This window comes from Balaenoptera physalus, assembly GCF_965194825.1.
Source record: "Balaenoptera physalus genome assembly, chromosome: 1".
NCBI lineage: Eukaryota > Metazoa > Chordata > Mammalia > Artiodactyla > Balaenopteridae > Balaenoptera > Balaenoptera physalus.
The window spans coordinates 103,644,885-103,672,248 of record NC_138882.1 but is presented as its reverse complement, the minus strand read 5'-3'; the positions used below and the strand labels follow the sequence as shown (position 1 = coordinate 103,672,248).

The 27,364-nt window shown below is 36.0% G+C and overlaps 1 long non-coding RNA gene across 1 annotated transcript; it reads right to left on the bottom strand.

Annotated features, from left to right (window-relative positions):
* Positions 1–7,966: 7,966 nt before the first annotated feature.
* Positions 7,967–23,129, bottom strand: LOC309656520. Its single transcript, XR_014261420.1, has 2 exons — positions 21,818–23,129; positions 7,967–21,786 (listed from the first exon to the last, which is right to left on the bottom strand). It is a non-coding gene; the product is annotated as an uncharacterized lncRNA (long non-coding RNA).
* Positions 23,130–27,364: the final 4,235 nt, after the last annotated feature.

Here is a 27,364-nt window from a genome sequence, read left to right as displayed (position 1 = left end):
GTGGCCAGTTCCTGACAGAGCTGGCTGCAAGTTCAAGATATTCCAAAGCCTGGTGGTAGGCAGGGTGAGGGCCCAGCCAGTCCCAGGGCTGTTGCTGGACTGCTGATGGATGGGCTGGGTTTGCAGGCTGTGGAGCTGTGGTTTTCCTAGGGCTGATATCCACCTACTGGTGGGTGAGGATGGTCCTGATGTTATGGCAGGTTCACTGGTGGGAGGACTGGCAACTCTGGAGCTGGTGCCTGCCACTTTTGGGTGGATCTTGGTCCAGGGGTCTCTGGATGCAGGGCCCTCGGGTCCCAGATCTAGTGCCTGAGCACTCTTGGGTAGGGCCTGGTCCTGGACTCTCTGATGGGCAAGGTTATTTCTGATTGGCTGTGGGCTCAGGGGGTCTTAAGGCAGCCTGTCTGCTGGTGGGTGGATCTGTGTCCTTGCCCAGTTAGTTGCTTGGCCTGAGGCATTCCAATACTGGTGTCTAAAGGCTGGTGAGTGTGGGTGGAGCTGCGTCCTGAGGTTAATACACTAGAGGGAAGATTCCAAAATGGTGCTTGCCAGCACCAGAGCTCCCCACAATGACTTCCACCAGTGTCTTTGTCCCCACGATGAGCTCCAATTGCCTCTTGCCTCTCTGGGAGAATCTAAAAGCTCAGTAGGTATGTTGGGCCCTTTTCAAATTACTGCTTCTGTCCTGGATCCCAGAGCATGTGAGATTTTGTGTGTGCCCTTTAAGAGTGGAATCTCTATTTCTCACAGCTCTCTGGCCTTCAAAAATTAAGCCATGCTGGCCTTCAAAGCCAGATGTTCTGGTGCTTGTCTTCCCAGTGCAGGACTCCCAGGCTGGGGAGTTCAGTGTGGACCCCAACCCCTCCCCTTGCTCCTTGGAGAGAACTTCTGTAATTGTAATTATTCTCCTGTTTGGGGGTTGCCCACCTGGGGATATGGGTCTGACTGTACTGCAATTCTGCCCCTCTTACCTGTCTTATTGTGTTTTTTTGTTTATATCTTTAGTTGTACATGATCTCTTCTGGTAGGGTCTTGTCTTTTTCATTGATAAGTATTCTGTAAATTGTAATTTTCTTGTGCCCACGAGAAGAGGTGAGCTCAGCATCTTTCTACTCCACCATTTTGACTAATGCAATGGATGTGCCTATACTCTTTCCTTATATGATCTCATCTAGTCATATAGTTTTTAATACTGTCTGTATTCTGATGATACCCAATTTGTGTTTCTAGACCTTATCTTTCTCTGGAACTATATTTTATATCCAAATGTTTGGTTCACCCTTGGCAGTCTGAAAGGTATCTCACATGTAGCATGTCTAAAACCAAGCTCTTAATTCCCCCATTGTAAAATTTTGTTCTCTCTAGCCTTTCTCTTATTAATAAATAGCTATTCACCTTTTCCATTTACTTAGAACAAAAATTTTGGAACCATCCTGAACTTCTCCCTTTACCTCATCTTCATTTCATCATAAAAGCCTGCAATCTCTACCTTAATATAGTATCCAGAATTCAATTTCTTCTCACTACTTACAGTATAAAAACCTCATCCCAGTCAACCTTTATAACTCACATGAAATCTTGCAATTTTAATGTTTCCGTATTTTCTTTCTTGCTTCTCGAAGTATTTTCCACCATTGATACTGAAAAACTTTTGAAAATATAAGTTAAATCATGTCATCCCTATTCTTTAAACCCTCCCATGGCTTTCCTTCTAATTAATAATAAAACATAAAGTTCCCACTTTGACTTATCAGTCCCTACATAATTTTTCTCATTGTTAACTATATGCCTTCATCTTCTAATATCCACCATTTTGCTAACAATTCTGCAGCTAAAGTTCTTTTCTTACTATTCAAACTGTTATGCATGTTCCATTTAAGTACTTTTTCATGTAATTGCTTTCTTTCCTGTAATACCTTTCTCACAGATATGCACAGGACTTAATTCTTCAGAAAATGCCATCAATACTCTCCAAACATACAATAGAGTTCTTCTCTAAAAACTTCTTCAAAAATATCAACAGCTCTCTTCACTTTCTAGTTCCTTACTGTGATGTATTTTCCTTAATAGAACTAAAACTATCTCATATATATTATATATAATTGCTTATGTTTTATTGCCTCTCTTCTCTCACTAGAGTATAAGGTCCAAGAAAATATTTTTTCTTTTCTGTTTCTTGGTTTTATGTATCCCCAGTTTCTACAACAATACATAATTGAGTCAGTCTGTCTCTCTTTTTCTCTCTCTCCCCTCCCACCCCCTCTCTCCCTCCTTCTTCCTTTGTTCCTCCCTCTCTCTCTCTCTCTTTCTCCACATATCATGAGCTTCAGAGTTAGGTCTCTTGGAGTTTAATACTCATTTTCTGACATAGTTATTTTGGGATTTTTAATATTCTATGCTATTATTTTCATACAACCTGAATATACTGAAATATATGTTTCATAAACTTTATACATATTATATGATCAATCTTAGTAATTTTAGTATTAAAATTAATTATTTTGCTTAATCTTGATAAAAATAAATGATCATTTGCAAATTTAACATTTCTAGTAGTTCATATATTTTTAGTGATATGATTTTTATGCGTTAAATTCATGATGGTTATATATTCACTGATGATTGTAACTTTTATTACCACAAAATGACAATATTTATTCCATTTAATGATTTTCCACTTAATTCTATTTTACCTGGTATTAATATTAGCATTCATTATTTTTGCCTTCACTAGTATATTTAATATATTCAACACATAATGCCATAACCATGAATTAAAGTTGATGCTAACTCATAAAATAATGGTTATTGCAGAAAAAAAATTTTTGTCATTATGAAGCTTAAACTCAATGGAAAATTCCCACTATCCATTTACTTTTCTTTAGGTACCTAATAAAAAACTTAAAGCTTATTTTTGAAAAAGTCAATACATGAACATATTAGAAGAGTTCAAAAATTTCAAGTTCGACTTATGTTTCTTAGAGGAACCAATTTTACCTGTTTTGTATGTATGTATTCTTGTAAACATAATCTATAATTATACAAGTACTTACATATACGTATTCCTTTGTTCATTTTACCAAAACAGTAGCATCTTGCTTTCTTTTCCCTACTTAATACCTTGGTAGTCATTCTACATATAAGCTGCCGTCTTTTTATAACAGTTTATGTTAAGTTGATTATTTAAGTTTGGATGCATTACAAAACTCTACATTTTCCTCCCCTTCCCCAACATTTTATATTTTTGATGTCACAATTTTTATCTGTATATTTTGTGTATCCATTAACAAATTATTATAGTTAGAGTTATTTTTATTACTTTTATCTTTTAACCTTCATACAAGCTTTGTAAGTGATTTACCTACCACCTTTACAGCATTAAATCATTCTGAGTTTTACCAAATATTTACCTTTACAAGTGAGATTTACACTTTCATATGTTTTCCTGCTACTAATTAATGCCCTTTTATTTCAGCTTAAAGAAGTCCTTTTAACATTTCTTGTAAGGCCAGTCTAGTGCTAATGAACTCCACTAGCTTTTGCTTGTCTGGAAAACTCTTTCTCTCTCCTTCAACTTTGAAGGACAACTTTTCCAGTAGAGTATTCTTGTTTGGCAGTTCTTTCCTTCAGCACTTTGATGCCTTTTTTTAAGAGCTGACTAGTATTTTATTGCATAGATGTACCAAATCAACCAATCCTCAATTCATGGACAGTCATGTGTCCAGTCTTTTGCAATTATAAACTACTACTGTGGATGGCCTGGTAGGCTTGGTGGGCCTCTGGTCAAGTTGGTTGGTTGCCAGGCCCTGCCTTGTGCAGAGAATACCAGCTACTGCTTGGCAGGGCTGGGTCAGGAAGCAGTTCACTGCAGAACCCCAGGGGGCCTTGGGGATAGTGCCAGCTCACTGGTGGGTGGAGTTGGGGTCCAGGAGATCCTGGGGATGATGTCCACCCACCAGCGGATGAAGCCAGGTCCTGGGACTGAACATCTTTTAATATGCTTATTTTCCATTTGCATATCTTCTTTGTGAAGTGTCTGTTCAAATCCTTTGCCCATTTTAAAATTGGGTTCTTTCTTATATTACTGTTGAGTTTTAAGAGTTCTCTGCATATTTGGGATACAAGTCCTTTATCAGATATGCATTTTGCATTTTGCAAAGACTTTTCCCCTGTATTTTCACTAACTTAACAGTGTCTTTCACAGAGCAGAGGTCTTTGATCTTAATAAATTTCAACTTAATTTTTTCTTTAATGGATCATGTTTTGGTGTATCTAAAAACTCACTGCCAATCACAAGTCAGCTAGATTTTCCCCTATGTTATCTTCTAGAAGTTTTGTACTTTTGCATTTTACATATGATCCATTTAGAGGTAATTTTTGTGAAATGTGTGAGGTCTGTGTCTAGATTCCTTTTTTTTTTTTTTCCTTCATATGGATGTCTAGTTGTTCCAACACTATTTGTTGAAAAGACTATCCTTTTCAATTGAATTGCCTTTGATCTTTTGTCAAAGATCAGTTGACAAAATTGTATGAATCTATTTCTGGGCTTTCTATTCTGTTCCACTGATCTATGTGTCTATTCTTTTCCTAATATATGCTGTCTTTGTTACTGCAGCTTTGAGGTTGGGTTGTATCATTCCAACTTCTTTGGTACTGTGTTGGCTATTTTGGGTCTTTTGCCTTTCCATATAAACTTTAGAATCAATTTGTTGATATCTATGTATAAACTTGCTGAAATTTTAGTTGGGATTACATTGAATCTATAGATCAAGTTGGGTTGGGTAGAATTGACATCTAATGATATTGTCCTCCAATCCATGAATTCATAATATCCTTCCATTTATATCTTGCTAGATTTCCTTAATCAGAGTTTAGTAGTTTTCTAAATATAGATCCTATACATATTTTAGATTCATACCTAAGTATTATTTTTTGTAAATGGTATTGTTTTTAGTTTCAAATTTCAATTATACATTGACGGTATTTATTAAAGCAATTGACTTATATATTAACTTTGTATATTGTAATCTTGCTGTAATCACTTATTATAGTTCTTTTATTTTAACTCTGAGATTTTCTACATGAACAATTATGTTATCTGTGAACAAAGTCAGTTTTATTTCTTCTTTCCCAATCTGTTTAACATTTATTTCCCTTTCTTATTGTATTAGCTATTACCTCTAGTACAATGTTGAAAAGAGTAGTGAGGGGATATCTGTGCCTTAGTAGGAAAGATTTTACTTTCTAAACATTAAGTATGATGCTAGCTGTACGGTTTTTATAAATGTTCTTTATCAAGTTGAGGAAGTTCTCCCTTTATTCCTAGTTTTAGAGGGTTTTTTTTTTTTTTGAAGCATAGTTGATTTCTAATATTGTGCTAGTTTCAGGTGTAAGCAAAGTGATTCAGTTATATATGTATATATATTTTTCAGATTATTTTCTATTATAAGTTATTACAAGATATTGCATATAATTCCTTGTGTTATACAATAAATCCTTGTTGCTTATCTATTTTATGCATGGTACTTTTTATCTGTTTATTTCATACACCTAATTTATCATACCTCACCTCCCCTTTGTTAACCATAAGTTTGTTTTCTATATCTGTATGTTTCTATTTTGTATATAGATTCTTTTGTGTTATTTTAAAAATTCCATATATAACTGATATTATATTTGTCTTTCTGTCTGACTTACTTCACTTAGTATAATATTCTCTAAGTCCATCTATGTTGCTGTATATGGCAATATTTCATTCTTTATTATGGCTGAGAAATATTCCACTATATATATATACACACACACACACACACACACACACACACACACACACACACCACATCTTGTTAAGCCAGTCTTCTGTTGATGGGCACTTGGGTTGCTGCCATGTCTTGGCTATTGTAGATAGTGCTGCTATGAACATTACAGTGTATATATCTTTTTGAATTAGAGTTTTTGTTTTTTCTGGATATATACCCAGGACTGGGATTGCTGGATCATATGGTGGCTCTATTTTTAGTTTTATAAGGAACTTCCATACTGTTCCCCATAGTGGCGGCACCAATTTACATTCCCACCAACAGTATAGAAGGGTCCCCTTTTCCCCACACCCTCTCTAGCATTTATTATTTGTAGGCTTTTTGATGATAACCATACTGACTAGTGTGAGGTGCTACCTCATTGTGGTTTTTATTTGCAATTCTCTAATAATTAGCTATGTTGAACATCTATTCATGTGCCTGTTGACCATCTGTATGTCTTCTGTGAGAAAATGTCTATTTAGGTCTTCTGCCCATTTTTTGATTGGGTTTTTGTTTTGTCAGTATTGAGCTGTATGAGCTGTTTGTATATTTTGGATATTAACCCCTTTTCAGTTGCATCATTTGCAAATATTTTCTCCCATTCCATAGGTTGTCTTTTCATTTTGTTGATGGTTTCTTTTGCTGTGAAAAAGCATTTAAGTTTGAAAGGTCCCATTTGTTTATTTTTGCTCTTATTTATTTTGCTTTGGGAGACTAAGAAAATATTGCTAAGATTTATGTCCAAGAAAGTTATGCCTATGTTCTCTTCTAGGAGTTTTATAGTGTCATGTCTTATATTTAGGTCTTTAAACCATTTTGAGTTTATTTTTATATATGGTGTGTGGGAGTTCTAATTTCATTGATTTACATGTAGCTGCCCAGCTTTCCCAACATCACTTTTGAAGAGATTGTATTTTCTCCATTGAATATTCTTGCCTCGTTTGTCATAGATTAATTGACCATAGTTGTATGGGAATATTTCTGGGCTCTCTATCTGTTCCATTAATTTATATGTCTGTTTTTCTGCCAGTACCATGCTGTTTTGATTACTGTAGCTTTGTAGTATGGTCTGAAGTCTGGGAGGGTTATGCGTCCAGCTTTGTTCTTTTTCCTCAGGATTGCTTTGAAATTCTAGGCCTTCTGCAGTTGTATACAAATTTGAGGATTATTCTAATTCTGTGAAAAATGTGACAGATATTTTGATAGGAATTGCAATAAATCTGTAGATTGTTTTGGGTAGTATGGCCATTTTAACAATATTAATTCTTCCAGTCCAAGAGCATGGGGTATCTTTTATTTCTTTGAATCATCTTCAATTTCCTTTTTCTATGTTTTATAGTTTTCAGTGTATGGACCTTTGACCTCCTTGGTTAAGTTTATTCCCAGGGGTTTCTTTTCTTTTCTTTTCTTTTCTTTTTTTTACTTTCTGTTTCTGGTATTTCATTATTAGTGTAAGGAAATGCAACAGATTTCTGAATATTAATCCTGTATCCTTCTACCTTGTTAAATTCATTCATTAGTTCTAATAGTTTTTGTGTGGAAACTTTAGGATTTTCTATGTAAATTATCATGTCATCTGCAAATAGTGATAATTTCATATCTTCCCTTCCAAACTGGATACTTTTTGTTTGTTTTTCTTGTCTGATTTCTGTGGCTAGGGCTACCAATACTATGTTGAATAGAAGTGGTGAGAATTCACACCCTTGTCTTGCTCCTGAATTTAGCAGGAAGGCTTCCAGCTTTCCACTGTTAAGTATTATGTGGCTGTTGGTTTGTTGTAAATGGCTTTTATTATGTTGAGATGTCTTCCCTCTATATTCACTTTGGTGAGAGTTTTTATCGCAAAGGGTGTTGAATTTTGTTAAATGCTTCTTCGTCAATTGAGATAATCATGTGTTTTTTGTCTTTCCTTTTGTTAATATGGTTTATCACATTGATTTTTGTATGTTAAACCATCCTTGTGACACTGGAATGAATCAAACTTTATCATGGTGTATGATTTTTATGTATTGTTGGATTCAGTTTGATAATATTTTGTTGAAGATTTTTGCATCTATATGCATCAAAGATACTGGCCTGGATTTTTCTTTTTTGTAGTGTCTTTGACTGGTTTTGTTATTAGGGTGATGGTGGTTTCATAGAATGCATTTTGGCATGTTCTTTCCTTTTCTTTTTTTTTTGTTTGTTTGTTTGGTATAATTCCCCAGTGAAGCCATCTGGTCCTGGACTTTTGTTTGGAGAGATTTATTTTGTTTTGGTTTGGTTTTTGTTGTTGTTGTTGTTGTTGCTTTAATTACACATTCTATTTCACTTCTGTTGATTGGACTGTTCAAATTACCTGATTTTTCTTCACTCAATTTTGGCAGGCTATATGTTTCTGGAAACATGTCCATTTCATCTAGGTTTTCCAATTTGTTGACATAGAACTGTTAATAGTATTCTCATGTGATTTTTTGTATTTCTGTGGTATAGATTGTTGTTATTTTTTCTCTTTCATTTCTTATTTTGTTTATTAGGGTCCTCTCTTTTCTTCTTGGTGAGTCTGGCTAGAGGTTTGTCGATTTTGCTTATTTTTTCAAAATCCAGATCTTGGTTTTATTGATCTTTTCTACTGTAATTTTAAGCTGTATTTTATTCACTTCCTCCCTTTATTATTTCATTCTTTATTATTTCATTCTTTCTGCCAACTTTAGATTTTGTTTGTTTTTTTCTAATTCTTTTAGGTTGTAGGTTAGGTTGTTTGAGATTTTACTTGTTTCTTAAGGAAGGCCTGTATCACTATGAACTTCCCTCTTTGAACTGCTTTTGCTGCATCTCAAAGATTTTGTAATATTGCCTTTTTCTTTTTCATTTGTCTCAAAGTATAATATTTTCTGATTTCTTTTATTTTTTCATTGACCATTGGTTTTTGGGTAGCATTGTTGTTTAGTCTCCATGTGTTTGTTTTTTCCACATTTTTTTCTATCTGTGGTTGATTTCTAGTTTTGTACCATTGTGGTCTGGATAGTTGCTTGAAAAAATTTCTATCTTCTTAAATTTGTTGAGGCTTGTTTTGTGTCCTTGTATGTGGTCTATCTTAGAGCACATTCCATACACTCTTGAAGAGAATGTGTATACTTTTTTTTTTTTTAAAATATAGTGTCGTGTAGATTTCGATTAAGTCCAGCTGGTCAGTTGGGTCACTTAGGACTTCTGCTGTCTTATTGATTTTTTGCCTGGATGATCTGTCCATTGATGTTTGTGGGGTCTTAAAGTCTCCTACTATTATTGTATTATTGTCAATTTCTCCCTTTATGCCTGTTAGTACTTGTCTTATGTATCTAGGTGTTCCTATATTGAATAGACATACATTAATAAGCGTAATATTCTCTTCTTGTATTGATCTCTTTATCTTTATATAATGTTTTTCTTTTTTTAATGGATTTTGTTTTAAAGTCTATTTTGACTGATATGAATATTCCTACCCCACTTTCTTGTCATTTCCATTTGCATAAAGTATCTTTTCTCATCCCCTCAGTTTCAGTGTCTTTCACTCTGAAATGAGTCTCTTGTAGGCAGCATGCTGTAGATTTTTTTAAAATTATTTCCTTGCTTTTTATTTTTTTATTATTATTTATTTATTTCTTGGCTGCTTGGCATGTGAGATCTTAGTTCCCTGACCACAGATTGAAGCCGTGTCCCCTGCATTGGAAGCAAGAAGCCTTAACCACTGGACTGCCAGGGAAGTCCCAGTTATTTTTTTTTAATCCAATCTGTAACTCTATGTCTTTTGATGGGAACGTTTTAGTCCATCGACATTTAAAGTAATTATTGATAGGTATGTACTTATTGCCATTTTATTTCTTGTCTTCAGTTGTTTTTATAGTTCTTTGTTTATTTTTTTATTGTTGTTTTTCCTTTTGTCATTTGATGATTTTCTTTTGTAGTATGCTTGAGTTACTTTCTGTTTGGTTTTTGGAATCTATTACATGTTTTTGATTTGTGGTTACCATGGAGTTCAAGTATGTTGACCTGTAACTATATCTACTTACTTTAAACTAACAGTCATTCAAGTTCAAACACATTCTATAAGATTTACTTTTGGAATTCCCTAGCGGTCCAGTGGTTAAGACTTTGTGCTTCCACTGCAGGGGGCGTGGGTTCAATCCCTGGTCGGGGAAATTGGATCCTGCATGCCATGCTGCACGGCCAAAAAATAAAATAAAAAAAAAGAAAGATCTACTTTTTTATACATCCCTTCCTCACATATTATGATTTTAACATCCTAGTTTACTTCTTCATGCTTATCCTTTTACTGTTAAATATAGTTATAATCGCTTTTACGATTGTTTTTATTAATTTTAAATCTCAGTACTGGTTTATTTAAATGATCTTCAACCCCTTTACACATTTGCCTTTCCTATTGTGATTTTCCCTTCCTTTAGATTCTTGCTTCTTTTCTATTTACAGAAGACCCTTCAATATTTCTTTTAGAGTAGGTTTACTATTGCTGAATTCTTTTAGTTTTTGCTCCTCTGAGAAATTTCTTTATCTCTTCCTATCCTAAATGACATTTTTGCTGGGTAGAGTATCCTAAACTGCAGTTTCTTTTCCCTTTCAGGACTTTTAATATATCATGCCATTCCCTTCTGGCCTGCAAAGTTTCTGCAGAGAAATCAGCTGATAGCCTTATGGAGGTTTCCTGGTAACTAACTCTTTGCTTTTCTCTTGCTTCCTCTAGAATCCTATCTTTGTCTTTAAATTTGCCACTTTAATTATGACATATCTTGGTGTGGGTCTGTTTGGGTTCACCTTGTTTTGGACCCTCTGTGTTTCCTGTACCTGGATATCTGTTTCCTTTAAGTTTGGGAAGTTTTCAACCATAATTTCTTCAAATACATTTTGATCTCCTTGTTTCTCTCTTCTCCTTCTGGAACACATATTATGTGTAAGTTGGCATGCTTTATATTATCCTGTAGATATCATATGTTGCTTTCAATTCTTTTTTATTTGTCTTTCTGTCTGCTCTGCTGATTGGGTATTTACCATTAGTCTATCTTCCAGATCACTTTTTCATTTTTCTGTCATTTAGTCTGCTATTCATTTCTTTTACATTGGTTTTTATCTTGTCAATTGAATTGTCTATTTTTGATTTGTTCATCTTTATAGTTTCTAGTTCCTTGTTACAGTGATCTGCATTTCTATCAATAATCTTTCTTAATTCCTTTAGCATTTTTATTTTCTTCTTTTTACACTTGGGGTCTATTAGACTGGTGAGGTCTCTTGTTCTTTTAATTAGGAGTAGTTCCTCTGCTTTTTCATTTTGCTTAACTTACTCTGTTTCTATGAATTTAGGAGAAACAGTTATCTACTGTGGTTGAAGAGGTGTTTTTAGGTTGAAGCCTCCCTTTGTTGACCTGTGTGTTCAATATTTTTGGTGTGACGGCTAGTTTTGTTATGGGTGTCAGCCATGTCTTTCCTTGGAGTGTGCTGGCTTTTATCCCCTTGATACGGGGTGTGATTGATGTTATTGTATCTAGATCCTGTGCTAAATGTGAGGTGGAACTTACTCTTTGCTCCATGGGTGTCATTGACCTGTCAGGGGTGAGGTCTGATCCCCATTTGCTGGAGTAGAAGCCCAGAGGGTCAGGTTTGATCAGGTTCCATTGCCTTTGAGTATGTGCCCTGCCCAAAGGAGATTACTGAAGCAAGTGAGGCCAATGTGGTTACAGTGAAACTAAGCACCACCTGTGTATGCATCCCACATTCTGTTCAGAAGCAGCCCAAGGTAACATACCTTTCTCTTTTGTGTTCATCCCACATCTAGTGAAAGGCTATGATGTGGAGTAGACTGGGGTTGGGGGTCAAGGCATTGTTGATATAGGAGTTTAGGTGGCTGTGCTATTGCCTGAGATCTGTGCAGCCTCTGTGGCAGACTTCTTCCATACCTGCCTGCCCCAGATCTAGCGCTAAGCTGTGGTGTGGAGTGGGCAGAGCCAGGGCACTCTCCCTGGGAAGTGAATCACAGCATACTCTCACCCAGGGCCTGTCTTCTGGAGATTCAGTGCTTAGCCACTGTGCATTTTTAGTGCTGGCTCCATCCAGATCACATTCCAGGCCATCCAGTCTATCTCTGTGTAACTAGACTGAGTTCTCTCCCAGGGTCTGTCTAGCCAAGATTCAGTGCTTAGCCACTGCACTTTCCTGTGGTGCCACCTGGTGTGTGCACTGATAATGTCTGCCCAGCTAGACCCACCACCCATGTGTGTGCACTGACAATGGTCTCCATTGCTCTGCCCAGATCACAACTCAGGTGCCCTGGTCTGTCTCTGCACAGTTAGAACAAATCTTTGCCCTGATTTCATGACAGGCTATGGTGTGGAGTGAGTTTGCACCTTCATATTACAAAGCATGTTGAGGTGGCAGCCGCCAGTGCAAGGCTTTCTTTGCCTGAATTGTCAGCAAGCCAGCACATGTGCACTCCTTGCAAGTAGAGTCTAGGCTTCTCCAGCCCTTCTTTCTCAGTTGATTTTCCAGCAGGTGAGGGTGCTTGTCTCATCCATGCAGAACACCAGGACTGGGATGCTCTGACTGTGAGTCAACCAGCTCTCTCTCCAGAGGGAGTGTCTGCCTGTGTAGACCTTCTCTTCCTCACAGATCCCTCCCTGGGGTGCAGGTTCCTACTCAATGCCTTTTCTCCCTCATCCTACCCAGTTATGTGGAGATCCTTCTTGCAGCTTTAGTTGTATAGGAAATGTTCTGCCAGTTTCCAGTTAGTTTTCTGTGAGAATTGTTCCAGGTGTAGATATATTTTTGATGTGTTTGTGGGGGAGGTGAACTCCACATCCTCCTACTACACCATCTTTTTTTTTTAAATTTATTTTTGGCTGTGTCAGGTCTTAGTTGTGGCATGCGGGCTCTTCATTGCGGTGCACAGGCTCCTCGTTGCAGTGCGCAGGCTTCTGTCTGGTTGTGGTATGCAGGTTTTCTCTTCTCTAGTTGTGGCGTGCAGGCTCCAGGGCACGTGGCCTCTGTAGTTGTGGTGCACAGATACCGGAGCGTGTGGGCTCTGTAGTTTGCAGCACACAGGCTCTAGTTGAGGCGCATGAACTCAGTAGTTGCGGCGCATGGGCTTAGTTGTCACATAGCATGTGGGATCTTAGTTCCTGACCAGGGATCAAACCCGCATCCTCTGCTTTGTAAGGTGGATTCTTTGCCACTGGACCACCAGGGAAGTCCCCAACACGACTCTCTTGATCCTCCTGTCCTCCATTTTCTTTGTTTTTAAACATTTTATTTTATATTGCAGTAGAGTTGATTAACAATGTTGTTAGTTTCAGGTGTACAGCAAAGTAATTATACATATACATGTGTCTATTCTTTTTCAAATTCTTTCCCATTTAGGTTGTTACATAATGTTGAGCAGAGTTCCCTGTGCTATACAGTAGCTCCTTGTTGCTTATCCATTTTAAATATAACAGTGTGTACATGTCAATCCCAAACTTCTTAACTAACCCTCCCCCACCCCCACCCATTTCCTCTGGTAACCATAAGTTCGTTCTCTAAGTCTGTGGACCTGTTTCCGTTTTGTAAATAACTTCATTTGTATCATTTTTTTTTAGGTTCCACATATAAATGATATCATATGATATTTCTCTTTCTTTGTCTGACATAATTCACTCAGTATGACAATCTCTAGGTCCACCCATGTTGCTGCAAATAGCATTAGTTCATTCCTTTTAATGGCCGAGTAATATTCCATTGTACATATGTGCCACATCACCACATCATCTTAATCCATTCCTCTGTCAATGGACATTTAGTTGCTACATTGCTACATTATCTTGGCTATTGTAAACAGTGCTGCAATGAATATTGGGGTGCATGTATCTTTTCAAATTATGGTTTTCTCCAGATACATGCCCAGGAGTGGGATTGCTGGATCATATGGTAGCTCTATTTTTAGTTTTTAAGGAAGTTCCATACTGTTCTCCACAGTGGCTGGACCAATTTACATTCCCACCAACAGTGTAGGAGGGTTCCCTTTTCTCCACACCCTCTCCAGCATCTGTTGTGTGTAGATTTTCTGATGATGCCCATTCTAACAGGAGTGAGGTGATACCTCATTGTAGTTTTGATTTGCATTTCTCTAATAATTACTAATGTTGAGCATCTTTTCATGTGCCTCTTGGCCATCTGTAAGTCTTCTTTGGAGAAATGTCTATTTAAGTCTTCTGCCCATTTTTTGATTGGTTTTTTTTTTTTAATATTGAGCTGCATGAGCTGATTATATGTTTTAGAGTTTAATCCTTTGTCCATTGATTCATTTGCAAATATTTTCTCCCATTCTAAGGGTTGTCTTTTCATCTTGTTTATGGTTTCCTTTGTTGTGCAAAAGCTTTTAAGTTTCATTAGGTCCCATTTGTTTATTTTTGTTTTTATTTCCATTACTCTAGGAGGTGGGTCAAAAATGATCTTGCTGTGATTTACGTCAAAGAGTGTTCTTCCCATGTTTTCCTCTAAGAGTTTTATATTGTCTGGTCTTACATTTAGGTCTTTAATCCATTTTGAGTTTATTTTTGTGTATGGTGTTAGTGTTCTAATTTCATTCTTTTACATGTAGCTGTCCAGTTTTCCAGCACCACTTATTGAACAGGCTGTCTTTTCTCCACTCTATATTCTTGCCTCCTTTATCAAAGATAAGGTGACCACATGTGAGTGGGTTTACCTCTGGGCTTTCTATGCAGTTCCATTGATCTTTATGTCTGTTTTTGTGCCAGTACCATATTCTCTTGATTACTGTAGCTTTGTAGTATAGTCTGAAGTCAGGGAGCCTGATTCCTCCAGCTCCGTTTTTTTCCCTCAAGATTCCTTTGACTATTTGGGGTCTTTTGTGTCTCGATACAAATTTTAAGATTTTTTGTTCTAGTTCTGTAAAAAATGCCATTGGTAATTTTTAGGGATTGCATTGAATCTGTAGATTGCTTTGGGTAGTATAGCCATTTTCACAGTATTGATTCTTCCAATCCAAGAACATGGTATATCTCTCCATCTGTTTCTGTCATCTTTGATTTCTTTCATCAGTATCTTCTAGCTTTCTGAGTACAGATTTTTTACCTCCTTAAGTAAGTTTATCCCTAGGTATTTTATTCTTTTTGTTGCAATGATGAATGGACTTGTTTCCTTAATTTCTCTTTCTAATCATTCATTGTTAGTGTATAGGAATGCAAGAGATTTCTGTGCATTCATTTTGTATCTTGCAACTTTACCAAATTCATTGATTTTCTCTAGTAGCTTTCTGGTGGCATCTTTAGGATTATCTATGTATATTATCATGTCATCTGCAAACAGTGACAGTTTTACTCCTTCTTATCCAATTTGTATTCCTTTTATTTCTTCTTCTTCTCTGACTGCAATGACTAGGACTTCCAAAACTATGTTGAATAATAGTGGCAAGAGTGGGCACCCTTGTTTTGGCCCTGATCTTAGAGGAAATGCTTTCAGTTTTTCACCATTGAGAATGATGCTTGCTGTGGGTTTGTCGTATATGGTCTTTATTATGTTGAGGTATGTTTCATCTATACCTACTTTCTGGAGAGTTTCTGTCATAAATGGGTGCTGAATTTTGTCAAAAGATTTTTCTGCATCTATTGAGATGATTATATGCTTTTTATTCTTCAATTTGTTAATATGGTGTATCACATTGATTGATTTTCGTATATTGAGGAATCCTTGCATTCCTGGGATAAATCCCACTTGATCATGAGGTATGATCCTTTTAATGTGTTGTTGGATTCTGTTTGCTAGTATTTGGTTGAGTATTTTTGCATCTATATTCATCAGTGATATTGGTCCGTAATTTTCTTTTTTTGTAGTATCTTTGTCTGGTTTTGGTATCAGGGTGATGGTGGCCTTGTAGAATGAGTTTGGGAGTGTTCCTTCCTCTACAATTTTTTGGAAGAGTTTGGGAAGGATTGGTGTTAGCTTTTCTCTAAATGTTTGATAGAATTCACCTGTGAGGCCATCTGGTCCTGGACTTTTGTTTGTTGGGATTTTTTTTTTAAACAGTTTTTTGTTGTTGTTGTTTTGTTTTTTTTGTTTTGTTTTTTTTTAATTTTATTTATTTATTTATTTATTTATGGCTGTGTTGGGTCTTCGTTTCTGTGCGAGGGCTTTCTCCAGTTGCGGCAAGCGGGGGCCCCTCCTCATCGCGGTGCGCGGGCCTCTCACTATCGCAGCCTCTCTTGTTGCAGAGCACAGGCTCCAGACGCGCAGGCTCAGTAATTGTGGCTCACAGGCCTAGTTGCTCCGCGGCATGTGGGATCTTCCCAGACCAGGGCTCGAACCCGTGTCCCCTGCATTGGCAGGCAGATTCTCAACCACTGCGCCACCAGGGAAGCCCTGTTGGGATATTTTTAATCACAGTTTCAATTTCATTACTTGTGATTGTTCTGTTCATACTTTCTCTTTCTTCCTGGTTCAGTCTTGGAAGGTTATACTTTTCAAAGAATTTGTCCATTTCTTCCAGGTTGTGCATTTTATTAGCATAGAGTTGCTTGTAGTTGTCTCTTATGATGCTTTGTATTTCTTCAGTGTCCGTTGTAATTTCTCCTTTTTCATTTCTAATTTTATTGATTTGAGTCCTCTCCCTCTTTTTCTTGATGAGTCTGGCTAAAGATTTATCAATTTTGTTTATCTTCTCAAAGAACCAGCTTTTAGGTTTATTGATCTTTGCTATTGTTTTCTTTGTTTCTATTTCATTTTTTCTGCTCTGATCTTTATGATTTCTTTCCTTCTAGTAACTTTGGGTTTTGTTTGTTCTTCTTTCTCTAGTTCCTTTAGGTGTAAGGTTAGATTTTTTATTTGAGATTTATCTTGTGTCTTGAATTAGGATTGTATTGCTATAAACTTCCCTCTTAGAACTGCTTTTGCTACACCCCATAAGTTTTGGATCATCATGTTTTTGTTGTCATTTGCCTCTAGGTATTTTTTTATTTCCTCTTTGATTTCTTCAGTGATCCCTTGGTTATTTAGTAACGTATTATTTAGCCTCCATGTGTTTGTGTTTTTTACGTTTTTTTCCCTGTAACTGATTTCTAATCTCATAGTGTCGTGGTCAGAAAATATGCTTGATATGATTTCAATGTTCTTAACTTTACTGAGGCTCGATTTGTGACCCAAGATATGATCTATCCTGGAGAATGTTCCGTGTGCACTTGAGAAGAAAGTGTAATCCGCTGTTTTCGGAAGGAATGCCCTCTAAATATCAATTAAATCTATCTGGTCTATTGTGTCATTTAAAGCTTGTGTTTCTTTATTAATTTTCTGTCTTGATCTGTCAACTGGTGTAAGTGAGGTGTTAAAAGTCCCCCACTAGTATTGTGTTACTGTCAATTTCCTCTTTTATAGCTGTTAGCATTTGCCTTATGTTTTGAGGTACTCCTATGTTGGGTGCATATATATTTATAATTGTTATATGTTCTTCTTGGACTGATCCCTTGATCATTATGTAGTGTCCTTCCTTGTCTTTTGTAACATTCTTTATTTTAAAGTCTCTTTTATCTGATATGAATATTGCTACTCCAGCTTTCTTTTGATTTCCATATGCATGGAATATCTTTTTCCATCCCCTCACTTTCAGTCTTTATGTGTCCCTACGTCTGAAGTGGGTATCTTGTAGACAGCATATATATGGGTCTTGTTTTGTATCCATTCAGCGAGCCTGTGTCTTTTTGTTGGAGCATTTAATCCATTTACATGTAAGGTGATTATCAATATGTTTGTTCCTATTACCATTTTATTAACTGTTTTAGGTTTGTTTTTGTAGGTCCTTTTCTTCTCCTGTGTTTCCCACTTAGAGAAGTTCCTTTAGCATTTCTTGTAGAGCTGGTTTGGTGGTGCTGAATTCTCTTAGCTTTTGCTTGTCTCTAAAACTTTTGATTTCTCCATTGAATCTGAATGAGATCCTTGCTGGGTAGAGTAATCTTGGTTGTAGTTTCTTCCCTTTCATCACTTAAAATATATCATGCCATTCCCTTCTAGCTTGTAGAGTTTCTGCTGAGAAATCAGCTGTTAACCTTATGGGAGTTCCATTGTATGTTATTTGTCATTTTTCCCTTGTTGCTTTTAATAACTTTTCTTTGTCTTTAATTTTTGTCAATTTGATTACTATGTGTCTTGGTGTGTTTCTCCTTGGGTTTATCCTGCCTGGGGCTCTCTGAACTTCCTGGACTTGGGTGGCTATTTCCTTTCCCACGTTAGGGATGTTTTCGACTATAATCTCTTCAAATATTTTCTCTCATCCTTTCTCTCTCTCTTCTCCTTCTAGGACCCCTATAATGCAAATGTTGGTGTGTTTAATGTTGTCCCAGAGGTCTCTTAGGCTGTCTTCATTTCTTTTCATTCTTTTTTCTGTATTCTGTTTCGTGGCAGTGAATTACCATATTCTGTCTTCCAGGTCACTTATCTGTTCTTCTGCCTCTGTTGTTCTCCTATTGATTCCTTCTAGTGTATTTTTCATTTCAGTTATTGTATTGTTCACCTCTGTTTGTTCTTTAATTCTTCTAGGTGTTTGTTTGTTCTTTAATTCTTCTAGGTCTTTGTTAAACATTTTTTGCAGCTTCTCAATATTTGCCTCCATTCTTTTTCTGAGGTCCTGGGTCATCTTCACTATCGTTATTCTGAATTCTTTTTCTAGAAGTTTGCCTATCTCCACTTCATTTAGTTATTTTTCTGGGGTTTTATCTTGTTCCTTCATGTTGTACATAGTCCTCTGCCTTTTCATTTTGTCTATCTTTCTGTGAATGTGGTTTTTGTTCCACAGGCTGCAGAACTGTAGTTCTTCTTGCTTCTGCTGTCTGCCCTTATATCGTTGTAGTATAGTGTGAAGTCAGGGAGCCTGATTCCTCCAGCTCCATTTTTCTTTCTCAAATTGCTTTGGCTATTTGGGGTCTTTGGTGTCTCCATACAAATTTTAAGATTTTTTGTTCTAATTCTGTTAAAAATGCCGTTGGCAATTTCATAGGGATTGCATTGAATCTGTAGATTGCCTTGGGTAGTATAGTCATTTTTACAATATTGATTCTTCCAATCTTTAAAGATATACTTTTAGTGTATCTGTTTATTGTTCAATATTTGTCCTGTAAATTGTATACCAATGGAGTAAGTGGTATGGAGTAATACAATATGGAAGAATTTAACTTAAAGACATCTACTCCAATTAATGAATTAATGTTTTTAAAGTATTTTATTGCTAATTCTTATTTAGGTTTTCTAAGTATTTTTCCTGGTTCACCATTTCCTCCTGAATCATTGCCCTCCTTTAAAGAATGTTTTCCTCACTCCAAATGCATTGGTTACTAATTAAATTGCAAACAATACAAATGGATCCTGGCTAACTTCTGAACAAAATAAGTTCATTGGAAAGATACCTGTACCAGAGAGAACTGAAGGAAAATACGAGTCAGGATTGGAAAACATGTAGGCATGTATCAAGAAAACCAAGCCAAAGTGATTTTATAGGAACATTCTGTTTAGAATGACCCAGTTGGCTCTAATATCAACAGGAATGTGATGCCACTTTTGAGTGATAAATAATTTTTCAACTCCCTTCACATCTTTCACTCACTCCCTCAAAGCTTAAGAGTGCATCATTGTGTGTCATTTTGGTATAGCCTAAATTGTGCATTAAGGATTGGGCTATCAGGAACAATGGATAACTATCTAGCACTTTGGATTTGTAGTTGAGGGAGGTTCTCGATTTTTTATGAGACATACAAGGTTAGGAATTTCCACAAAAATTGGAAGAGTATTTGGATTGCAATTACCCAAAGATTGATAAATGGCCATTATATTGAAAAAATTTAACATGAGTTTTAAAGAAAATTTATGTGGCATAGGGAAATACTTAAAATATATCATTTGTCAAAATTTTAGTATGGGAAACATTTTTTCTAGTATAATCAAAACTTTAGAATGATACGTGTAATAGAAAGGGACATGAAAATGCAACATTAATGATGATATACCATTTTAGAGCTTGGTTATGTGATTAGAAATAATTTGTACTCTCTTCTGAATCTTTCAGTTATTGTTAACAGATACTACTATAGATAAATATCAATTTAATACAAGGAATTCAATTATTATAAAAATAGTTAAGTGTTTAGAGGCATAGAGTCTATGATAATTGTCTGGAATGACCCACTCAGAAAAAAACTGTCTACAATTAGGAAGCTAGTGAGTCAGAAAGTTACCATCCAAAATATTATCTCTAGTATTATACCTCCTTTGCCATAATCTGTAGATTAGGAGGCTGTGGCAACTGTTGGCTTTAGGAATATGTTGCCTATCATAGCTGCAATAGTATTAGTGAATTTGCTAGATCCATACCTGCAGAAAAATTATTACTACCACCTTTATTTCAACTTCTCCTTATATAATAGTGCCTTAACCAGGGTTTTCTATATCAGTTTGCTAGATATTACACGTGTATTTTATGATCAATAAATGGTTGCTAATTATTTGTGATAATGATTATATTAAGTTTGAATATGGAAATAAATGCTAACTTTTCTAGATGTTTCATGTTAAAGGGATTATCTCAATAAGTGGATGCCATCCTGGACAAAGGAATAGCTGAGATTACTGTTTGCTTTATATATATGTTTAGAGTATTAAATACATGGTTGTTTTCTGTCAGTCATCACTGAGAGATGGATCCAATGGCTCAATTAAGCAATATTCAGGATTTATATTATTGTTTGTTATAACTGGTGTACTTGTAGGTATCATGTTTAATTTTGAGAAACTTAAGATTAAATCTATAAATAAATAAACATGTATTCTAGAGGAAAAAATGCATGTTCAGTTTTAAAAATTTTGCACTACAACCATACTTATAAACTCCTAGCAGCATTGGTTCTTCGTTATGGTCAAAATTCTATCCCAAAATATAGAATATTATATAATTGTTGGAGTAATTCCAGCAGTGAGATACCAATTAATTAGTTTGTTAAGGAGTGCACTGCAACTTTGCAGTGTTTTTGTCAAAATTTCACAATCAGCCATAATCTACTAAGCTGCCTACTGGCCCAGGACAAATATGACAACAAAACTCTCAGGGGATTACAGAAATAGAAAAATATTCAAAGCAAGCTTTCAGCTGGTGTAACTTCTCATCAGGAATCATCTGATAATCATCTGGAGGCTGAGAAAAAGTACAAATCCTGTCATGTTTTTGTGAACTTCCATTATGAAGCTGACAGTGGAGGGGGGAAGGGTAAGAGGCAGGAATATGAATTACATCATGCCTTAAGGGAAGAAAGAGACGTAGCATTGGATTTACATGGCCTGGAGTGGTTCTCAAGTCTAAAAAGGAAGCCTTTCTTTGCAAAACCACTATCTAGTTATAATTTATTTTATTCTGCCATGATTTCCTGTGAGATGTTATATGGGTTATATGACTTAAAATGGAGCATATAGCTGAACGATTGCAAGTACTGATTCTACATGACTTTGGCATCATTGGTCATTGTTCATTTTTTCTAAACATATAAACTGTTGGCAAGGTCCATGAACCAGTCACTAGAGGAAAGCTCACAGTGGCAATTTTAGAGTGAAGTCAATCCCCGTAGAGGAAATACCAAAGGAAATTTTCTTTACTAGAAGATGCCACAATTTACACTACTGGATCATGATAGGACGACATGGAAAACAATGCCAGGGAAATTTTTAGAAACCCTTCATGACTATAAGGAACATAAAAAGAATGAATATGTAAAAGTCAAATTCTATAGGTCAAACATCTCTTGTTTACTTCCATTAACCTGAACTTAATGATCGAAAGACAAAACTGTTTTAAGTGCTCTAATGCTAATACAAATGATGGAGGAAAAGGTAATGCCAAGTTGTAACAACACAAATGAATACTATTCTTTTTACTAAAATCAAATTTTCTAGCCTGAGGTTCTTACAAAATACACACTGTGAGTTACTATTCCTGAAACTGGGTCTATTGTAACATATTGTAACATAACATATCAGTATTGTAACATACTGGTACCCAATATTATGAAGCTGAATCTAAAGATATATGGAGGAAGCAGAAATGGGGATAAGATACTTTCTACCTACAAAGTCTACTCAGCATAGGGATCAGTGTTGTGGATTACAGAGGCCTATGGATAAGAGCTGCATATGGAGCCACTGCGGAGCATGATAAAAATAACATGGGAATTTCTCCTAGAGAAATTTTGTTCAAAAAAAGAAATCCCATTTAATGATTCTACTGTGCTTCAGTTTAGGGAACTAATGGAAAAATACGGACTCTGGGGTCAGAAATTCAATTCATGATTACTTAATATTGATTTTACATCTTTGATGTAAATTCAATTCTACCCATATAAATTTTCATTGAAGATTCTATGAGCTAACACTTAACAAATTTCTTCAGTTAATGTTCAATAAATCTGATCTCCTTTCTTATTCAAAGGAACAAACCTACTCATTATTGTTATTTAGTTCATATCATAAAATTTATACAAAAGAATGTAAGAGTGCTGAGTAAATGCTATAGTATTGTATTTCTGGATTGTATTAAAGAAAGTCCCCAAAGAATTGATCTTCCGACTGACTTACATTTTGGAAAAAGCAAACAAAAAACACTCCCCAAAACCCTGCTTCTTTTGCTCCTGAGGTAGAATAAAAACAAACAAACAAACAAACAAAAGATATTTGGTCTTTGCTCCTGGCACAGGTTTCAAAAATTCTAAGTTTCCTGAGTGATAAGACTGTCTTTGTTACTCTAAGGGGGTGACTCTCTAGGGAGTGCCAGCCAGCTTTAGGATGGGGGATGGTCTCCAGAAAATCTAACCACATGATTAGAGGGTTGAACCTTTCAGTACCACCCCTTCAGAACTCCAGGGAGGGGAGATTGAGTTCAGTCACTTGGCCAATGACTTAATCAATCATGCCTAGGTAATGAACCCTGAAGAAAAACTCAGAACCACAAGAATTGGTGAGCTTCCTGGCTGCTGAACATATCTATGTACTGGGAGAGTGACTCACCCTGACTCCAGAGGGAAAGTAAATAGCCTGTCCCCCTCCCTCCCAATAACTTGGCCTATTTCTCTCTTCCATTTGTCTGTTCTATGTTGTATGCTTTGTAGTAAAACTGTAAATACAGTGCTTTCAGTGAGTTCTGTGGATCATTCTAACATTTCAAACTTGAACAGCGGTCATGGGAACCCTGGAATTTGTAGCTAAGTCAGGCAGAGATGTGGGTAGGCTTGAGGATCCCACTTGTGGCTGGAAGTCTTGTTGGGAGGCACTGGGACTCTCAACTTGTGGGATCTGACACTAAATCTGTATAGTGTCAGAATTAAAAACTTTGCCTTCAACGTGTGTGATCTGATACTAACTTGGGTAGTTCATGTCAGAATTGGATTAAGTTGTAGGACATAAAGTTTCCGTCAGAAAATTGGTATTGGAACATAATTCCTGTGCTATGTAAGTTGTCTGTATTTTTGTGATCATATACTAACTTCACTTACTAACTTCTATGAGTTTTGTGTTATTCTTTGTTTCAAAAAACTCCTCTTTTTGCTCATATTCTTTGTCATAACATCAGTATCCTGTTATCACCTTTGGATGACTTCTATGTATAAGTGTATGAGCTGTCCTGAGACCTTGATTCTCAATTTTTTAATGTTCTCATTTCTACATCTATCTCAGCTACCCATTCCTATTAATTACCCTACCTCTTAATATTGTCATAATTGAAAATCGAATCAAATATTTAAATGTCCAATAATCTCACCAAAACCATATAAATCCTTCATTGTACTTAGTTATGTAACCATCCTTCAATCTCATGCAAAGCTCCAAGCCATTGAATAGTATCAACTTCTCTGCACTCATCGGCCTTTTTACTTCTCCTAGTTATGTAGCTAAGGGTTATGCATCAACATTAAAATATTTTCTTGTAAATATATTCACCCATCCAGCTCCAGTGTTATTCCAACATATTCTTGTTACAAACTGCAGACTTGGATAAATAAATTTATGGAAATTTTATCCACTCTGTAGCTCAGCATTGATGGAGAAAAATCATACAACTGGGTATGTCAGCTCATTACATAAATTCATGCTTATAAATTATAAATTCATGATTGCCATTCCTTTTTTTGGGCACTAATACTGCCCAGTAATATAATTACAACTCACTACCTAAGATCCTTCCCTCCCCCCACCCTGCATCACCCTCTGGTCTATTTCCTGTCTGCTACACTACATTATCTTCTAATGGTCCTTTTCTTTCCTTCCCAAACATAATCAAGAATAGTTGATAGAATTGCCTTATGCTGTATTGAGTTAACCGAAGCCTTACTATTCACAAATGTGCAAACCTATTTTCTATTTGCATCCATCTTTTCCTTCTTTCTGTTACAACAAAGAATGTTTTCCTTTCTAGCAAAGGGCAAACTTTACACCTGTATTATGAATTGCATCCCCTCTTACCTTAGAGACATTTCCCCTTTATTCCCACAGTCTTCAGAGTATTGTCATTGAATTTTTTAAGCATCATTGGGATTAATAGCCAAACTTTGCCCAGTAACTCCTATTTTAATAGCAAACAAACTTAAGACAGCAAGAACAATAAAAACAATATTTGTCTGAATTTCATTGAGATCTTTCATATGTTTTCAAAATACTCATTGCATCAACATTTCAATTTTCTTCTAATCTTCAAGCTTATCAAAAGTTTTCTACAACCCACTGACTCCACAATTCACTTCCAGCCAACTTTCCAAACTGTACCCTTGGCTACCATTCTTCTCAATCTACGTATTCAGACCTCTAACTCTGTTAGGCAAGTATGTATTTTTAACTTTAATCTTATTTAAATATTAATAGTGTTTAAATTAGTTTAAAAATGTGTTGTGTTGAAATATTCTATGTCTTGGCTTTCCTGGTATTGTATTTGCCTAATCTCACTAACAATTTTTATCTCACTAACTAATTTTTCAATATCTTTTTCAGTATAATTCTGTTCTACTCTAATATAGATTTTTTTTTTCAGGATACATCCTAGGCTGTTTTCTCTTGTGGGCTCAGTCTCCCAATCAATTCAACAGCATATATTTACATGCTAATAACTCTTAAATATATATCACATAGACCTTGCTTCTGAGCTCTAGACAAACATTCCTGTGAGAGTTATCTATCTGTTCTGTGTCTACTTAGATTCTGTATTTGTCTATTTGGCACTCATTCATCACAGGACCAGTTATATTAACTACATTTTCTTTTCTGTATTCTTGATGCTATAGCACTTGGGTGCCTTACAGACCAGGGGAGAGACTGCCTTTCCCAGGGCTAGCTAATTCTTAATGATAATAACAGCTTGCCTCTGAGCACACCTTTTATATGCAAACCAACCAATCTGGATCACCCCAATCACCTCCTTATCTAACTCTCCCACACCCAGCCAATATTACCCCTGCCCTAAATCATCCCAGGGACAGGCACCAGGCAAGTGGAGAGCATTCCTATAGCTCAAAGTCTGCTGTAACTATTCAAAGCAGCCAATCTTAAACTGTTTACTATGCCCTGCCTTGCCAAGAAAACCCCAACAAAAGCTCTAGCCTAGGCTTTCTCTTTAACTTCTGCTTCTGCCCTGACCAAAACCGGTGCTTTCTCATGCAGCTGTTCATGGCACAGTGAGCCCTTATGTCTCGGGAAATGTAAGTAATGAAAATCTTCCTCCTATGGTGTGAGCCTCTCCTTGTCATCACTTGGTCGCCTCCATAGATTAAAATTCTGTGGGTACATTTAGGTTTCTTCCATGTCTTGACTATTGTAAACAGCACTGCAATGACATTTGGACACATTTGTTACTGAAGAGTAAATGTTATTCGTATAAGATTAAAGTGATATTTCATGCTCGTAAACATTGGTCTTTTTAATGAAAAGGGTTTGGAATTTTTAAATCTTTTATTTTTTTTAATATTCCCTATGTTGTACGGTAAGGTTTGGAAATTTTAATTCAGTGTCTAGACTTCTTTGGGCATATTGATAAACAATGTGGGGCTCCATTTTGCTATCTCTCAAATAGTCAGATGTAGTCTCTGTTGTCCATTGACAGGTTAAATGAATAAAGAAGATGTGGTACATATATACAATGGAATATTACTCAGCCCTTCAAAAGAATGAAATAATGACATTTGCAGCAACATGGATGGACGTGGAGATTATCATACTAAGTGAAGTAAGTCAGACAGAGAAAGACAAATATCATATGATATTGCTTATATGCAGAATCTTTAAAAATGATACAAATGAACTTATTTACAAAACAGAAACAGACTCACAGACTTAGAGAATGAATTTATAGTTACCAGGGGAATGGTTGGGGGGAGGAATAGTTAGGGAGTTTGGGATTGACATGTACACACTGCTATATTTAAAATGGATAAGCAACAAGGACCTACTGTATAGCACAGGGAATGCTGCTCAATATTCTGTAATAACCTAAATGAGAAAAGATTTTGAAAAACAATAGATACATGTATATGTATAGCTGAATCACTTTGCTCTACACCTGAAACTAAACAACATTGTTATACAACTATGCTCCAATATAAAATAAAAAAAAAATTTTAATGTAAAAAGAAAAATTTCTGTGGGTACAAATGAGACACAGCTACCAAATTATCCAATATAGAAATTTGAGCATTTGTTATATTCTTTTTATGTCTTCTCTGCTTCAACTTTCTCCATGCCCACTACAACTATCTCATAATAGGAACCAAATTCTTGACGTTTTTGTCATTGTCCCTTTCTAATCCATTCTTCAAACTGAAAGCAGAATAATATCTTTAAAACCAAAAAGATCACAATGTGTTAAAATCTTTCAATAATTCTCTATATCCCCAAAGATAATGTCCATACTCCTAAACGAAGCAAGCAAGAACTTCTATTACCTAGATTTTTTACTTCTCTGCCTCACCACTGGCCAGGCCCTTATTTTTACCCTCACAGCCATACTGGATATCATGCAATGTTCTGGAAACACTGTGTTCTTTTCACGTTCAATCCTTTTACACATGCTTATCCTCACTTTGGAATAATCTGGCTCCACTCACTCACCGTGGAATATTCTGCCTCGAGACCTCAGAAGGCTTTCCTGACCCCTTACAATGTTGGCTGGTCTTACAATTCCTTATAACGACCTCTGCGTTCACACTTAGGTTTCTTTATTGAATAACCTCTTTTCTGTATCTTCTATTAGGCAACAGGTGTCTTGTGGTCAGGCATTGTGTCTTAACCTTGAACGCTAGTGGCTCCCTAACACAGTGCTTGGCATGTACTTGGCATTCCAAAATATTCCAGAAAATTAATGAATTTGAGATTCACTCCTTGAAATTGGACAAATGTTTATGTAAACAACACTTTTCTACAGAAATACATTTTGTTCCTTTTTATTAAAAATGTTGTCATGTCTCTAAGGAGATATCAGCCCAGTTTTGTTTACTAAGTGTGGGCGGAATAGGGGTGGTTGTGGCAAATAATGATACGATTTT